General features: G+C 36.6%; 1 pseudogene; it reads left to right on the top strand.

The window, feature by feature from the left end:
* The first annotated feature begins 711 nt into the window (after nt 1-711).
* LOC149214083 (CBL-interacting protein kinase 23 pseudogene) overlaps nt 712-19,273 on the top strand; it is a 90,737-nt pseudogene continuing 72,175 nt past the window's right edge.

Genomic DNA, 19,273 nt, shown 5'->3' with positions numbered 1-19,273 from the left:
GGCGCAAGTGTTTGATGAAACAGACGTAGCTCATTATCATCGTGGCCTAGCTTCATAAGACCTCTTTTTCTACGCGAACAGGTGGCAGGGGTGATCAATAGTCACTGTTGTTATAATGAGACATCTGGAAATTATGTTTCCAGGAAAATGATCAAAATGCGTATCAATTCTGTTTTCAGCTTCCCAAATTATCGGCTTTTATTGGAAGCACGCCAGAGAAACTATTTTATAGGAATGACAACCTTGTTTCAAGTGAAGCAGTTGCTGGAACCCGCGCTCGAGGACATAATAGCATGGAGGATTTACAGATTGGACTATTGATTTCTTTGTGCACCTGTAGCAAAAAGGTTAAATCAATATGCTAAATATGTAATACAAAAGTCAGAAGTATAGCAATTTGGGTAGCCTGTAATGTAAACCGCTCTACATAATAGGTGGTCGATTCCCTAAATGTCAGTTGAACCTGTGGTTGTTATATGCATTGAATGGAGCATATCATGGTACCAGTGAATGAGGGAGGTCGAGAGTGCCTGATGAATTAATGTGTTGTTGTGTATGAAAGTTGATTGTCATGTGGTTGTTTGAACAGAGTGTCTGCAAGCTGAATTTCTTATACCTGAAGGATGATGGATGGGCAAGCAGATGATGACTCAAAATATAAAGATGGGGAATACAGAAATCTAATTCTTATTATTGGGATGAAGACAATACTATTCAACGGGTTAACTATCAGATAAAACGGGAAATATCAACCATGAAGTTGATTAAGCATCCAAATGTTGTCCAGCTGTATGAGGTCATGGCCAGTAAGACAAGAATTTACATTATACTTGAGTTTATATCTGGAGGCGAGCTCTTTGACAAAATAGTTAACCATGTAAGGTTGAAGGAAGATGAAGCAAGGAGATACTTCCAGCAGCTTATTAATGCTGTTGATTACTGCCATAGTAAGGGTGTCTACTATAGGGACTTGAAGCCAGAAAATTTGCTTCTGGATACATATGGAAATCTTAAAGTATCAGATTTTGGCCTAAGTGCACTGTCTCAACAAGTCAGGGATGACGGTTTGCTTCACACTACTTGTGGAACACCCAATTATGTTGCTCCTGAGGTCATCAATGATAAAGGTTATGATGGGGCAACTGCAGACTTGTGGTCATGTGGTGTCATCCTATTTGTTTTAATAGCAGGTTACTTGCCTTTTGATGATCCAAACCTTATGACATTGTATAAAAAGATATATAAATCAGATTTTACGTGCCCTTCATGGTTTTCTTCTGAAGCAAAGAAATTAATTACAAGGATTTTGGACCCAAACCCTAAGACACGAATTACAATACCTGAGATTTTAGACAATGAATGGTTCAAGAAAGGTTATAAGCCACCCAAGTTTAATGAAGAAGAAGATGTAAATCTGGATGATGTTGATGCTGTTTTCAATGGTTCAGAAGAACATCTTGTTACAGAAAAAAAAGGGAAACAAAACCAGAGGTGATGAATGCATTTGAACTTATCTCCATGTTCCAGGGTCTCAATCTTGGCAATCTCTTTGAAATGGACATGGGTATGGTTAAGCGAGAAACGAGGTTTGCATCTAAACGCCCTGCAAACGAGATAGTATCGAAAATTAAGGAAGCTGCAAAGCCTCTTGGATTCAATGTGCAAAAGAGAAATTACAAGATGAAGATGCAAGGTTCAAAGACTGGAAGAAAGGGTCATTTGAATGTAGCTACAGAGGTATTTGAAGTAGCTTCTTCTCTTTTTATGGTTGAAGTCCGCAAGGTTGGAGGTGATACCTTGGAATTTCATAAGTTTTACAAGAACCTTTCGGCAGGCCTAAAAGTATCTCCAGAAAGCAGAGGAATCCGAGCATGCTGTTTGAGTTTGTTTTTAGGAAAAGCTATTGACATTGAAGCCTGGCAGCTAAACAGGATTATTTGCAAATTGTTGTTCATTTGTTGGAATGAGGAAGATCATTAATAAATGTAGCACAGTGTTAGCAGAAAACCAGTGAGGGGGACTGTGTTTTTAAATCACACAGCAGTTTCGTAGCGCGCTACGAAACTGCTGTAGGTGATGATTTAAAGCGCAGAGCAGCTAGTGTAATACTGTGAGCAGGAGTTGTGAAAGAGAGACATCTGTCTATGCCACCTACAGTACATTCAAAAACATGGTAGTACTTCATGCCTGGGGTTGTTAAATGATTTGGGAACATGTTGCTACACTTTCGGAGAAGGTTGGGAGACATAGACCATTATAATAGGAGCACACTTTCTGGTCATTAAATGAGCCATCAGCGCTTTCAAGCCTCCCAAGTCAGCATGCATTGCATCCGTAACTCAGCCATATCAGATTAATTGAAGGAGGACAGCTGCCAAAGCATTCAAGAAAGTATCAAGTATACGAGGAGAATGAAATTAGTATTTTAGTTTGATTAGGATTGTGTGTAATTATAGTTCAGCATGTTTGTAATTAATGCATTAGTTAGTAGCATGTAGGAATAGTTAATAGCCACCTTCGAGGCTCCCCTCATGCTGGAGGAGGAAGCTCAAGGTGTTTTAGTTTTCTTGCCTATATATGGGCCAAGGTTAGATGTAAAAAGGGTTGGATACTTAATAGAAAAACAGTGTTGTTTTGGGCCATTGTAAGACCTTTTCTGACAGTAATAGTAAAACAGAGTTATTCTCTTCTCAAGATTCTCGAAGGATTGTCATGATCAAATGTAGTGATGATGTGTGGTACTTTATGTTATTTTATGGTTTTGTTGTATGCAATCACTCAGAATTCATAAATATATGCTCTGACTTCCTGTGTATACAGCAAGCTATGTTTTGGTGAAATATGTTTGACATGTAATGCTAAGAGCCTTGATTTCTATGAGGTCACTGTGTTTTCCTTGTTTACTTGATATTATAGACTCCATAGCCCAATGAGAGCCAGTTTGATGTGTTTCCAACCAATTATGCTTTCATAAGTGAATAAAGAGTTAGCCATCTAGTGTTTGAAGGATTTTATCAAGAGTTGTGAGAGAGCCCTCTCTGATTAGGAAGGCTAATTCCTAATCTAAAGTATGGTCTGAAACAGTTACATGAAGCTTTGCTTGGTTGCAGCCCCTAGTACTGGTTTTGTGATAACAGGGCCATCCATAGGTATGGGCCCCCCTAGCATGGAAGAATCAGCCAGTTCCTTCCAACAGGAACAGGAAAGACCACTTGGAGGAGAAGTCAGCTCCTCAAGCCAGCAAAGAAGGGCAGAATCTAGCATCAAGCAGCAATTTATTGATATTAAGAAAAGGAATGAGCCAGTCAGACTCCAGCTTTACAATCATTTGCTCAAGATGGCTCCCACAAACCAGCAGAGGCTCATGTCAGCATATGACATTACAGAAGGAAAGATGACTATGAGCCATTTCATGCCTACCCTGCTGCAGCCACAGTCAGCTGCAGATTACATCAGGACCAACCTGGAGGTATTTGCAAAAGACATCCACCCAATGGACCAAATAGAGCTGCATAAGCAAACGGGTGAGATGGTCTATTCCACTCTGGCAGATAAGACATTTCTGGCCCACAAACTGCAGAACTCTCTCCATAATACTACTGCCCAATTAGAATTGGAGAAAGCTTCTTCTCAAGCCAAAGACAACAGGATTAGGTCTTTGGAAGATATCATTATAGAGCTTGGGCATGACCCAAGTGATCCCAAAGCTGTGCAGGCACTGCTCAAGAAAAAAGAGGAAGATATAGCAGCTTTGAGGAAGATGGTTAAACTTCCAGCAACCCTTCACCCTCAAACAGAAGATGTTGCTCAGCAGAGAAAAGATCAAGATGTAGCAGCCATGCTGCTGACATTACATAAGCAATTAGTAGAAACAGAAGGGCGATTGGTAGCAACAGAGGGTGCATTACAGGCAGCCCTGAAACAGAAAGAAGGTGAGCAGATATCTCAGCCCCCTCAGCCAGTAATTGACCTTGAGGAGCCTCCTCAAATTATAAGTCCTCCCACAGGACAAACAGCTGGGACAGGCCCTTCAACATCAGCACCAAATACAACAACAGAACCAGCAACAACATCAGGAGAGGCACCCAGCCTTGATATGCAGAATATGATGAAAGAACTTCAAGTTCTGGAGGCCCATATGGCAGAACTAAAAGAGGCCAAGGAAAAACTGACTACACTTAATGAAAAATATGATAAATCAAAGCAGAGTGTAGCTGAAAAGGCAAGAGAGGTAAAGGCTCTTGAGAGGAGAATAAAAGAACTGGAGAAAGAGCTATCTCTTGACAAAGTTGTAGCTGAAATCAAGAAGGTCCTGTGGGCCAATATTGGTCAGTCTATAACAGATCAATGGCAGTATATTGAGACCATCCATGAGCACATAGATCTCATTGGCAGGGCCCACAAGGAAAGTCAAAAGGCAAGGGCATCTCTAGGCAATATGCCTGAGATAGCCAACAGGATGATCAATGTCCTTAACAACCGCACAGGCCCCCAGCTGGCAGCAATGGGTATCTCTAATAGAACTGATACCATATTATTAGTAAAAAGGGTGCTCACTTTGAGAAACCTGGTGCAAACATTGGATAGAAGATGCCAGGAAATGCAAACAGAGGTGAATAAATTTGTGGAGAAGTTTACAGCATTGCATAACAGAGGCCTTCCCAGCTTACTGAATAGTGCAGGAAGGTTACTTTCTCATGAAAACTATGCCAAGAGGGTAAATACTTTTGCTACCAATCAGATCACTGCAACATCAAGTGTTTCGGAGGAAACAGGGCCTGCATCTGGGCAGAGCCTCTATGACAGAATAGAATTTTTTTTTTTTATCATGAATGAGATTAGACATCTGTTTGAAGTGCCTCCAAATTACTATAAATATATTGATGCAGATGAAACCTTAGGCACAATTTCGAGACATCAGTTGCCTACTCAAGAATGGTGGACAAGCATGATACAGACATTGCTGTGAAGAGACAGACTTTTCACCAAGTTTTTGTGCATCAATTATAAATCATCATGTTCAGAAAATTGATATATTCATTATGACTGGAGAGGAGTGGACAGAGCCAACTCAGCAAGCAAAATTCGGCCACTAAAGCAACACTGACAGATGCAGATGACAGGGCCGGGATAGCTACAGCACAACAAAGCAATAAAGGCGTATTACTCAGAATTAATACAAAGCACCAGGCAGACCCAGTTACCCTCAAAAGTCAAGAACTTCTGACAAACAACAAATAGCTGTTGTATATTCATTAAAGTAGCTTTTAATTTTGTAAGAAATATCTTTGAAAGTTGGTAAGAGCAGTTATTGTGTAATAACTCAGAACTGAGATATTTTTATGATATTTTTGTATATATGCACCCCCGCTTAGCTTATTGGGGGTTGTTGTTACTAATTTTTTCAAGAGAACTCGGCTGTATATCCTCTGAAAGATATAATACAAAGGAGCTGTTGGTTTCCAGAAGATATGTTTGGCTTGGAAGTGCTGTGATGAAACTATTGACTGCTGCAGGATTCTCGTGTTATGTCGTGATACAATAAGTGTTCTCTTACTGTATTTGTGTTTCATTTCTTGTATGATTTGTCTGTGATGTATGGTGATTAATCTTAGTAGGAAGGTAAAAGACTAGTTTCAGGATTTGTCCATTAAAAGACACCCTAAACTCAATCCTTACTACTAAATATGTTTTCTTCAGGATTAGCTGCAACTATGGAATTCTTAAATGCTCCTATTGGCTCTAATCATATGATAAATCTTTATTCAGTAATTCTCTTTTGCTGCTGAGTAGGATTTGTTCTTCTATTCTCTGTTACACTTTGAAAGAACTCTTAACTGCCTTTCCTGGTGTAGTTTATACTGTTTATTGTCTAAAATCAAAGTCTGTATCATGAATACCAACCTAGCCTTGCAGTGAACCTTTCTTTATCACACACATCAAACCCTATTCATTTCTGGACTCCACATGCCCAATGGACTAAACTCTTTGATGCTTGCATGCCCTTCTTTGAACAATAGCCTACAACCAAAATTCAAACAAAACTCTCACCTCATAACTAGCCTAGAATCTTCAAAAACAAAGTTAAAACTAAAAGAGAGAGCCCTCTCTGATTACAAGTAGGCTAGGACCTGTAATCCAAAGCTTGGTTAGTGGTTACGCCGACCGTATTCCCTCTGGAGTCAAAGGGAACAACCTGGGTGTTAACATAATGTTTGACATTTAGTTCATGATATTTACTTTATGCAATTAGAATATGTTTGTTTCCTTGTTTTTTCTTTCTTGCAATAGGTTAAGGTTTCCATTTCGAGCATTTCATTTTTTGCAATTAGTTTAGGATTTGATTTCATTACATGCAATCCATTACATCATGGCAGTAAAGGAAGGACATATTGTATGTTGCACATATAGTGTCGATATCTCTTAATTTTGTACGAACCCTGGGTTGATAATTAAAGATGGTAGCCTTGGGAGTTGCAGCATTCTTGTTGCAATACTGAGGCTCATCAAAAGTAATGAATGATTTATGCTTCTTTAGTATTGATTAAGACAATTCCAATTTTTAATATCCTTGATCATTAGATTAAGCTTGTTTGAATTGCTATTGTCTTCACCCTATTTTCTACTCCATTATAGTGAGAGAAACCCAATATCAACTTATCTCAGTTGTTTGGCTAAAATGCATCCCTTTTCACATTTTCTTTTACTTAGGTGAGATTTATCCCACGATAAATGGGTTAAATTACATAAAAGAGGAATTTCTCATAATTATTTTTTAGAATATTATAATTATGAGATAATAATTTTTTCATAATTGAGATAATTGAGAAAAAAATCATAATTCTGAAAAAAGGTTTCTAGAGTTTTTCATTCCCAAGGATATCAACTTGACCCAATTGGGAGTTTGTCATTCCCAAGGAGTAATTTCTCATACTTTATAGCATCATAAATTGCATGGAACCTGCATGCATGACCATCTAGATTGGGGATCATTATTACATTGTATTAGGGATTATATTTTGTTGTCTGGTGATCTCAATCGGGCATGCGATCGCGGAGCTATAACTCCTTGCATAATTAAATGCAACAACTATGATTGCATAAATCTTTGATCTCTTTTGTGTTTGTGATTGTAGGTCCTTTTTGAGCATTTGGAAGCTTCATCAAGATAGAGTGGGGATCTTCATCAAGCATTTTTCAAATAGGTAAGAGATATATTCTCCTACTATTGTACTTGCAATTTCAATGCAATAATCTTAGGGAAAGAGTTATTCAATTGTCTGTTTGTTTCTAGTTTCCTCTAGGATCTAGGGAGAATTCCCTTTTCAACAAGAGGGATTTATATGCCATAACATCACTCTAGAATACAAAGGAAAAATCTACACCATACGGTGACAACCTTGTAAGCTTATAAATGTTTTTGACATGGACAGGATATTCTTTATCAAGCCATAGCGAACCACCTTGGATTCTGATAGTGATAATTTTGGTATAGTGCATGGCCTCTCTTGTGGTGCCAAAGATAGGAAAATATTGCAATTTTATCAAAGAACACTGTTGCAAGGGACGAAACTCAATTTTCAACCTTAGATTATCACCACCACCTAGAGAAATGATAGAGTCCATATATAGTTATGACTTGAGGGTGGGGAATAGAACATGAACAAACAAATCATTGTCAACCAAAGTAGTTTTCTCATATTTTCCTACAACATATTTCTTGGGATTGATGTGGGGATCTGAAAAATCTGCAAGGATTGTGGGTTTAGTAGCATGACCCATAGAAATAAATTGAAGACTATAAACAAATTGGATAGGGGGACAGTGACATACTTGAGACACAAAGGAGTTAGATACAGAAACCAGGTTGGAAACTCTGAGGCACAAAATAAAAAATGATTATTGACACTTTGATATTGGTATTTGTAATGAAAACCATCAACTCAATGCAAAATGACTTTATCATTGAGCATTAAATGTAGCAACTTTCCAAATTAAACTTTATTTGGATATCACAATTACCAAAACACAAAACTCTATGACACGACTCAAATGATGAAAAAGGGGATGAAATGACATAAAAATTAATTGAAAATGGTAAATCAATATGCCAATGTAAAAATAAAATAAAATAAATAATTGTTACAGGGATATTGATTAGGTAATTGAAAATACCCACATTAATGACTTAAATAATGTTATAAATGACAATTTAGACTCCCCCCTCCCTAACCACAATGATTTTTTGTGGGTCGCAACTAAGAACTAATACAAATGATAGATGCAACTAAACTAACTAACTGATTGATGAAATTTAATTAAGCCTAAACCTAACTTATGCCACATTATTGAGAGAAAAAAGCATGAAAATGTGACCATGGTACAGCTTCAAGGGTGTGCATTTGACCCATCCAGGGAAAAGTATTCCATGAAGTTGAGCAAGCTTGATGGCTCCATGTTCTCTTATCTTTGCAATAAAGGAATGGTCCCAACTAGTGCATCTGTAATTTACCAAGATGTTTGAGATACTTATTATCATACAACAACACTTAATCTCCTACCATGAAAGACTTGCATTTGATATTTATCATGGCAAGCCTTTTTTCATTCCTTCTGAATAGTCTGGTGAAAATACACAATAAACCATTGTTCATCCAGTTCCCATGACTCTTGTAGATGATTTCAAATAGACTCATCATTTGACATTTTTCTCACTTGAGTGATGAAAATATTTGGAACAATAAATTCTATCGGCACTACTGCTTCTCGACCATATACAAGTTAGAAAGGGGTATACTTATGAAATTGCTTCACAGTAGTACAATAATCCCTCTCTATGGTTGGAACACTTTCATCCCATTCATATCTATTTGCAGATCAAAACTTAGTAAGTCCTTCTCCATAATCATGTTAAATTCTTTAATAGTTCCATTTTCTTGTGGATGATAGGGGGTGCTTTTATGATGCTTGATCATAAATTCCTACAGTAGTGTAGCAACAATTTCATTAATAAAATGTGATCCCTGATCACTTGTGAGGCTTCATGGACATCCAAATATAGTGATGATATTCTCAAATATAAACCTGGTGGAAACCTCAGCAGTAAAATCTTTGACAGGAGTTGATTCAACCCAGCACGTTAAATAATCAGTTGTGGTGATTATATAGCGGGAATGAGAATGTCACTATGGATAATAGTCCCTACAAAATCAATAGCCCACCTCTCAAGGGCATTAAGAGCTCTCATTGGGTGCAATGAAAGTTCATCATGATGGAAGGGTCTCTTAACGCGTTGACAAACATCACATTTCCTTGCATATACCTTCACATATTTAAAAAGGATTGGCCACCAAAGTATAGCTTGTAACACCTTCCTTGTGGTTGATTTTCCCCTAACATGGCCACCTGCAATGCCAGAATGATACTCCCATAAGATAAAATATCTCTCATGATCAAAATCACATTGACACAGAATATGATCCATCCCCATATTATATAGTTGAACCACAATTAGTTGATAGTCTATAGCACAAACTAATAGATGCTTCTTTTCAAGGGTAGTGTAATTGTGAGTAAATTTTCCAGTCATTAAAATTAGTGAAATATCCTCCAAGTAGTTTGGTACATCCTCAATTCAAAATAGATTGGCATCAATTAATTGATCATCAAGTGATCCTCATGCTTCTCCAGACTCTAAGCAAGATAGATTATTAGGACCCACATTAGCTTGACCTGATTTGACAACAACTTCTAAAGAGAACTCTTGAAATAATAATAAACATCTAAAAATATTTCCTTCAAGCACATGCTTATTAACAACATATTTTAATGTGGAATGAGAAGTAAATAATTTAAATGGACCGGCCAACAAGTAATGTCAAAATTTTTTAAGAGAGTACACCATAGCTAGAGCTTCTCATTCATTTTTTGTATAATTCTTCTCAGTAGTAGAGATATTTTTGATAGAAAATAGATAGAATGATCTATATTTCCCTCACATGGTTGCTCCGAAAAAACACCTAAGGAAATACCATATGCATCTATATGTGCATGAAATTGTTTGTTTGGGTCTAGATAAACCAAGATCGATGCACCTGCAAGCTTTTATTTGAGAAAATAAAATGTGGCATCACACTCCTCAGTCCATGTGAAGTGCTTGGATTTATTTTAAAACTTCTCTAAAGGTGTAATAATGGAGTAGGGAATGGATCATGGACACAAAAATTATTAAGGCTCTGATAATCTACATAGGTTCTAATGTGATATGAATCATTTTTTTCTTGAATAAAAATAGGACTAATCCACTTGACTTCATCAACTGGAAATATAAGACCTATAGTTAACCTTTTATCTATCTCCCTCTTGAACTTTTCTTCAACTCGTGGATTCAATCAATAGGGTCGATGCTTGATAGGCCTCATATCAATTTTCAACAAAATTTTCATTTCTCTTGAATCTCCTTTGATCTATTTGAGCTCTGAAACTGATGCCAGAAAAACATCTTCATACTCTTTCAATAATTCAAAGATTTCCTTTGTAATTTTCTCATCCTAGTAGTCACTAATGGAGGATAATTTAGGCTTTTATTCAAATCTAATGTTATGTTTCCATAACGTTAAACGCTTCAGGTGTGGAGATATAAGAACCTCGAGTTAAAATCTCATGTAATAAAGTTAATAAATTCAAAATAAGACCAAGGTCATGGGACACCTATTCTAAGATAAATGTTTGGCAAAACATCCTAGTGGCCATCACTTGTTGTTTATTATGGCTAAAGGAAATTAGAAAAGGCATTGACAAAGGCTTTGGAAAGGAAAAGAGGTATTTATTAGCATTTATTTATGAAAATAAAGGAAAATAGGAGAAAAGGGAGATGAAAGGTCATGTTTGCATGAGACGAAAATTAAAGGAAATTGAAGGAAAATGAGGAAAATAGAGGCCTAAATGATAAGAAGGCTTCTAAGGATCAGTTCAAATATTTTTATCAGTTTTTCTTTGGAATTAATTTACAGAGAGAGAAGAGCACCAAGAGGAGAACTAGTCAGATTCAACTTTATTGGATGGCCTAATGGGGCAAATCCTAGTGACACGTGTCACCCCCAAGGAGACGCTACGTGGGGTTGATGACAAGAACATGGTGTCATCCTGGAAGCATATCGAAGGTCGAAGATTTTATAACTCCTCTATATTTGAAATTTGAAGAAATTTTGATATAGGGAGCTATGATGTTGTTTCCATTTGGTCATGGAGGAAAAAGAACCAAGGGTGTAGAGCAAGGCTTACCATCTAATTGTTATGGATACACCACATGGGAAGTATATTTCGGAGGTCATAGTTTTCGTAACTCCTCTCTAACTAAAATTTGAGAAAGATTTGATATAGGGAGTTTCTAATGTTGTTGGAACTTGGTTGTGGAGCCCAAAAGACCAAGGTCGTAGAGAAAGAACACAAGGAGATAGGCCCTCAGCCAGATCCTAAAGGGATTAGAACCTAAGTGCTATGTCGCCGGTCACAACACCTGGTCCTATGGTGAAAAAAATAAGATGCTAAGAAAAGGTGGCTAAAGGCCAATATTGGAATCTCGTGATTTCGTAACATCCTTCCTTAATAAAGTTACGAAATGTGGGCCTCCAAAATTGCAACATATAGGAGTATGAATGATGAATGTGTCAGCATCTAAGTGAACGTGCATAGTAATGTTGGTGTCGCAGGAGCAATGGCAATTGAAGAGATCATTGAGTCAAGGCAGCAAGGACAACAATTGCGCAAAATGATTTAAAGGATTTTGTCATGAGCTGAGACAAGCCATCCCTGATATTGATTCCAAGCTACGATAAATTTAATGAAGATCAGAGCCTCAGGTACAGGATATTTGTTCAAAGAAAGTACAAGAGCCTCGTTGGAGTGTTCAGGATTGATTGAAAATTTATGTCTCAGCATGGGAACACTCAGGTGGGAATTCCTTTCATTAATTGAACAACAACCACAGTTGGTGAGAGAACGAATCCCATTCTCAGTGATTAATGAAGCTACAATGCCTATGTATTAGACACAACAACAGGAAGGAGTGCCAAGTGCAGGCGTACACTTGGGCAATGTGAATGGTATAGTGATGGGTGACAGAGACAACATTGATCACAACAACAGAATTCAAGCAATGACATTCAACCGTATGATGGAGAAGCCATGTACACGTACACTTTGATACTATGAATGGTAGAGTGATGGCTGATAGAGAAAACATCAATCACTATGTTTCAGTGAAACAAAACCTGGGATTATAGTTGAGCAATGTAGGGGAAAATTGTATTATTTTCAGTGAGTTGTGTGGAGAAATATGTGGGGGTGTGTGCACTGCTAAGGAGAGGCCAAGTCTACTGGTGTTAAAGAGAGAGGCTAAGAGTGCCTCTGTAGAGGAAAAATACCTTGAGAGAGCCTGTGTTGTTCTATGAGAGGCTGAGCGAGCCTGTGATATTGAGAGAGATTGAGAGAGCCTATGGAATAGGCGGGGTCGAGTACTGAATGTATGTTATTGAGAGAAAACAGACAAAAAAAGTAGAGTGTTGTGTGGGTTGTGTATTAGTGAATTTTTTGAGTGAAACAATGGGTCGTTAAACTGTGTGCAGAGGACAGAGTGTTGCGTGTTCCAAAAGGATACTGAGGAGAACTAAGATGATATGTAGAGTAGCTACCATCTACAAAGAACATTAGTTCATTTTTGAGTTTGGGTTGGAGCCTGCATATAGAAATTTTGTGCTTCCATCTCTAGTGGGTGTCTAAGAAGGCTTGGGGGTTGGTTCCTCTTGCAAGTTGGTTCTTGCAACAAACCTACAAAGTTAGTGCTTCAAATGATGCTTCTGGTAGGCTGATCAGGTGTCTGCAAAAGGGGGAGTTGGTCTTCCTGCTAGTGGGTGCTAGTAACCAATCAAAGGGAGTTGTTGCTTCCTATGAGTGGTGGCTCACAAGTAGATTGATGTAATAGAGTAGGCGCTCTCATTTTTACATCAATAAAAACAACAATCTTTGGTGGGTTTTTCTTGGAAGGGTTAACTCGTTAAACCTATGTGTCTCATTTGTTTTTTGCTCATGATGTGTATGCTTGTATTGGTTGACATGGTTGTTGTTATGGTTTGTTAATGGTTGATATCATATAATTGATGCCAAGTTTGAATGAGTAAAGATAAATTGGCATAAAAGTTTAAATTAACCTTGACACTGATTCACCCCCACCCTCTCAGTATTAACATTGTTTCCAACAAGGAAACCTTCCGTTGAGTATTTTTCATCATTAATATTCTACTGCAACATAATTTTATAATAAAAAAATATTTCTTCACGACTCCACTTCATGAAAATATCATTAATGTTTTCATTATCTATGTTGCCTTCCACATTCATTCTGCAACTTCTATGCAGACTTTTTCAAGACATGGTGTTGCAAGCCATGCTTCAAGGAAATTTAACTCTTCTACAAAATCATCTTATTTACCTTCACATTGGAAGTCAACGGTAAGTGTAAAAACATCTACAAAACCACATTGGTTTTGTTCCTTCTGCTATGCAATGATAGATTTCTCCTGTTGCACTTCCTTCTCTACCTTTGTCACTTCCACTTCTTTACTAACCTCGATTGCTTCAAACAGGTTGTCTTCCACTTATTTTGTAGACTCAACTGGGATTCTCTCACCAAATATCATCATGTCGATGTCATGTTTTTGTTGCATTATCTACAACCATTCATCATTTGGCAACAAAATTTAATCAAACTTTACATCAACAAATTAAATTGTTGGATTCACCATAGACTTGAGTGCTTCAATGGCAACTTCATTGTCATCAGCAAGCTCTGTTGCTGGATTCACAAAATCTTCATCCACTTGTGGATGTGCACAGTGGGGTCAACGAACATCTACATTCTCCTTCTCTCTTGTTTCTGCAAATTCTTCACTATCATCATCCACTTGTGGCTGAGCATAGTGGAATTCACCAAACTCTTCATCTTCAAATCGATTACTTCCCCATACACCAAAATTCCTCTCAATGGTATCCCAAGCTTCCTTTATTGTCTTTGTTTCTGCAATGAGGGAAAGAATGTTGTCATCAACGCATTATTTTATGCATTTTAATGTGAAGGAACTCTTTTGCCTTGTCACTTCCAAATCTCTCAAAGAGATCTCGAACATTTCGTGTTGTCGCTTTAGCCTTCTTAGCCTCTTACCTTTTCCCATTGTTGAGTGCTAACAGAATGCAACTCAACAAACAAATCGACCTACAGACATAGTTGTTACCTGCAATAAAAAAATCTTTGTGGTGCCTTCTCTACTGCTTAAATTCTACAAATAAATAGTCTACAAATTATTTACAATGGCAACTCTTTACAATATTTCAACGTTGCCAATAGTTTTTAGCAACACCCTCTTCTCTTTTTTAATAAACCCTCTTATTAAAAAATGAGCATATTTTGTCCTTTTTGAAAGGAACAATTAACGAAGGATTTTCATGTAAAAGTTATATGAGTCCTTTCTATACCTGCCGAAGGTGGATTATATTGTAATCAATTTGTCAAATTTGTCTCTGAGTTTCAATTATTTTTTTTGCATAAATACTTGTGAAATATTTAAATGTTAAACCAAATGTTTGTTACAATTAATTTTAATTTTTTATAAAAAAATTATATTCCTATTTTATGATTGGTTAAAGACATTGATATGACTAATTTTATGGCATTTGAAATTCGTTTGTCAAAAAAAAATTATTTAAAAAACAAAAAGAAAAAAAAAAACTTCACTTTAACACTTGTCCAGTAAATTATTTACAATGTTGATTTTATGCATGCACAATACACCTCTAGTAAAAATCATTATCCATGCCAAGTACGATCCAGATCCAGCAAATTTCATTGATGTTGCAAGTTTTGTCATTTTTTAATACAGTTGGATGCAATAGGTTCGTTGAGTTTTCGTGATTCCCAAAACACCAAGTCCACTAGATCTGAATCTGGGTTGTCACATGCCTCCGTAAACACATATTCTTCTATGGTGACTCATTCTTCTGCGTCATCCACTCACACTCCTCCGACTCTTGCATTTAACACTGATTCTTTCATTACTGCCTTGATACCCAGATCACGCTAAATCTGTTGCTTAAATGAAACAGATTTCAATTAGTGCTCCTACATTAATTTTATATGGTGTGTTTCAACGAAGCAATCAATGACATAGATATAGAGCTAAATGTAACCCATGAAGCAATTTGCGTGAGTCCTATGCACACAGCCATACAATAATTGGAAGCTTTCATTCTTATAATTACGCGGATAAGCATTTCCTTTGCTGGCTTTGGGTGGGAAAACACTATTCACCCAGCTAATGGGAGAGCTTGAATTTCGCCCTTCCAACCAATTAAATTTTTCCATATGTTTGTCCTCTGACCAATGAAAATTTTCCATCTGTGCAGCTTGCTTTCATCCTAGTTTTCCCTACTGCCAGTTTCTACAGCCCCTGCCTGTTTCTACAACTCTCTACTGACATGGCATCCTCTGCCATAACAGTTTGCAAACATTTCCCTTTGTTTCACGTTTTTTCTCCTCTCTAGAACCATCTCCCTCACATGGTGTAACTAGTGGTTGTACCCTTCTCCTTCGGTCGATGTACCCTTCTCCTTCCGACTGGTCAGTGGAACCCGTCTGCCATACCTCTTGCATTAAATTGAATTGCACGCTTCATTTTTGTCCATTTACCCCAAAGAGTGAGTGGTTGCTCAAGCACCTTATAGCTAATTAAATGAACATTAGAAAAATCCTGAACTTCTCTTTGGAGCCTTTACTATTCCTCTGTTATATTGTAGAGGGTTTCACCTTAACATTAAGGGCTTGTGAAGTATCCAGTGTTCATTAATAGAAACCATAGAGCAATGCGACAGTTCATCCAGATTGGGATCAAAAACTAAGTTGAGGCACAGTCAGCATCTGAGTTGCAAGGCAACAACAACAGTTGCAAGGGCGAACCATTGTTTTCGTTGCCAGGATTTATCAATTATCATTTGAGAGTGGCGTCTTGATATTATCTACTGCAAACCATAAAAAAAGGAAATGTTTTTCTTTTGATTGAAAATGAGTGTGGGGACATCTTCAAAGTTACTTTAGAGCACGAGAATGATGGGGTGAGTAGGGAAAGGTAAATAGTTTAATTACTTGTTTCATAAAATAACTCTTGTAGCTATTGAAGTGGCATGTTCATCAGGAGACTTTCAGCAAAGTTGAGATGTAGGCAGGGCACATACATTTGTATTACAGAGTGAAAGCAATAAGATATGTTTTTTATGATAGAAAATTTATTTAATATTTTTAATCTCGCTGAATAATAGTACCATGGTAGAATTTGGCAGTGGATCCAAAGGCCGATCTGTGATGATTGGGGCTTGCCAAAAGCGGAAGCTTGTTTAGGCAATGCTGCGAGAGTCACCATTTCTTCTCCCTGGGAAGCCTGTAAGTCTCACACGATATTGTATTCAATATTCGGGGTTGATTGTCTTTTCGATAACCCTATTTTTTCTCCAATACAACTTCATTATTCAGAAGCTTATTAGGACTACAGAACTATAGATAAAGACCCTACTCCATTAAAACTTGACATCAAATCTTACGCAATAAGAAGCTAACATGACTTCTAGGCAAGCTGAGAGGATAGCCTCGTATTCTTATCAAATATTAAGGCCATATATTGTTTTTTCTATTATGTTAAAGCTCCAAAAGTCCTGGACTTAAAAATAAAAACAAGATTCATAGATTTTCAATCTTGTTGCATATAGAGAAGCTAGATGCTTTACATCGTAGGTGGAGAACATGAAAATAAAGAAGATTCACAAAATTGCAATTTTGATGTATGTAGAGAAGCTAGGTGTTTTATATCCTAGGTGGAGGAAATCTTTGTATGCCTTTGCGTTTCTAACTAAAAAAACCCATTATTAATATGAACCAAAGATGTATTAAGCTTCAAGCACTTAAAAGTTTTGTTTTTCTTTTGGTTCTTAATAGATTTAAGGTTAACATTCATCAATGCTTTTTTATCTCTTAGTTCTTAATAGATCTACGATTAAAAACCTTATATTAGAATCCATAAAACCATAAGTCTTTAAAGGCCTTTACTAGTATAGAAAATAACAGCAAATCAAGAAACATTAAATGTAATTTTTTTTGGAAAGAAATTGAGTATTACCTAGACCCCAACACCAATAGCTTCTAGCTGCAATGAGATTCCCATCTCATAAAATGAAGTCAATTCAAGATTTGCAAATATTTTACCACTAAAGGACTTTTCTATGACATTTTTCAAAATAGAACCATACCCTATATGCTCTGAAAAACAATCATGTACAATCTCACCAGAAGAAGATTTTTGTCTTTGCATTGTCCAACTAAGCATTTTCAAAATTGTTTTAGAGTTTTCAATACAAGTTGCACAATTGCTTGAGAAAAACATGTAAGTTCCAAAAGGCCTTTATGGGATTTTCGCATCTGATTCCGTTAGAAAATCAAGGACAATATTGAAAAGTTTCCTACAAGCTTCTTGAATAGAAGAATATTTCAGTTTTCCTTGCTAGTAAGGAGATATAGTAGACAAAGCTCTAGCAATTAATTCAAATGGTGCAAGGAGCATCTGAGGAACAATATCATGCTTGGAAACCACATGACAAAAGTTGCCAGCATATTTCTCTCAGCCAATAGCTTTAACAAGACTTTCATCTCCCACTAAAGCGAAACCAAATGTGATACAAAAGGGAGAAATTTGTCTTAAACTCTTTTCAAGTACCCATAGTGTGCCCAAGGTTGCAATTTCCCCTCCTAAGGAAATGACCCAAAAATATAATGGGCTTGATATTCCTTTTTTTTGAGTTCATATACATCTACAATTGATCAATCATAGAATAATACATGAATAGAATGTTACTTTCATATGAAATTTCAAAAAAATCATCTCTGATAAATGAAGTAGCAAACCCTCCTTTCATGAAACTAAGGTCACTTTGTCCTAATAGCTACAGTAGATAAATCAATTTACCTTTGTTTTAAAAAAAAAAATCTCCAAAATATGCAAGAAAAACTTAAGAGTTCCCTGATGTACAAGGGTCTGTTGATCATCATTACCCTTGAGGAAATCAGAGAAGACCTTGTTGTCAGTTTGTATATTGCCATCTCCATATTGTCTACCTTTGACAATGAAGTCTTCAATATTATGAAATGAAGGGAAGGAAACATATGCAAATCCTTCATACTCATTCAGAGTAAAAATCTTTGATTTGCTTGCCAGACATGACTCTTCCCAAGCCTTCGACAATACTCCGCATGAAAGAATGAAAGTTGCCATCTCCTAACCAACATTGAGCTTGCAACAATGTTTCTGCTAATTAGCACCATATGGGCAAACAAGAATGGGTAATCTCAATTTAGAATTATTTGCATTTACTATGATTAAATCTCAAAGTTTTTCTCATTAGGAGATGATGACAATGGTGAAGTGAGCTCTAGTTCCTTCACAATTCAAATTTATGTGGATTAAATATGTCACGTATGCATAATTTTTGTAGATCAAAAGACATGAAGGAGATGACCAGATAAAAAAAAATACAACCATACCTTCATTACTTGAAATGAATATTAAAAGATATCATTAACGAAAAACAAATGTAGAAAAATATAGATACGCACAAGCTTCTAAATAGGAAAACTATGCCCACCTCCCTAAAACCATTTAGCTTGCCAAAAGTTGTAGGTCAAACACCAGATTATTGGATCTGTCGTTACTAGGCTGAATCAAACCCCTACTACTAATTACAGATGAGATTACTACCACAACCCATTCAAAATTGTAAATTAAATATCAACCTTTTGTTAATTAGTAAACAACATACATACAAAGGCAAACACACTGGAATTACCAATATATTAGTCTTACCATTTGGATATATTCTAACATTAATAATATTCTCCTTAGATTTCTCAATCCAAAGTGGCATTCACATCAAAAATAAAGAAAACTTGAGTAAACCCACCAAAATTCACACCTATAGCTTGAATGAAACCCATCAAAATTCACACCAGCAGCTCAAATAAAACCCATCAAAATTCGCACCAGTGGCTCGAATAAAACCAATCAAAATTCACACCAGCAATAAAGAAAACCTCGACCAAAATATTGTTCTTGTTTCTTTCTTGTTCCATCATAATTCCATCAAACCTCAAAGAAAATTTTTGTTTTAACGACTGCAAAAATCC

The sequence above is a fragment of the Pinus tabuliformis genome, chromosome 1_1 (assembly GCF_031772625.1).
Source record: "Pinus tabuliformis cultivar Carrire ecotype Pingquan chromosome 1_1, CPIR1, whole genome shotgun sequence".
Classification (NCBI taxonomy): domain Eukaryota; kingdom Viridiplantae; phylum Streptophyta; class Pinopsida; order Pinales; family Pinaceae; genus Pinus; species Pinus tabuliformis.
The sequence above is the reverse complement of the archived record's forward strand: the minus strand, read 5'-3'. Positions and strand labels throughout refer to the sequence as shown.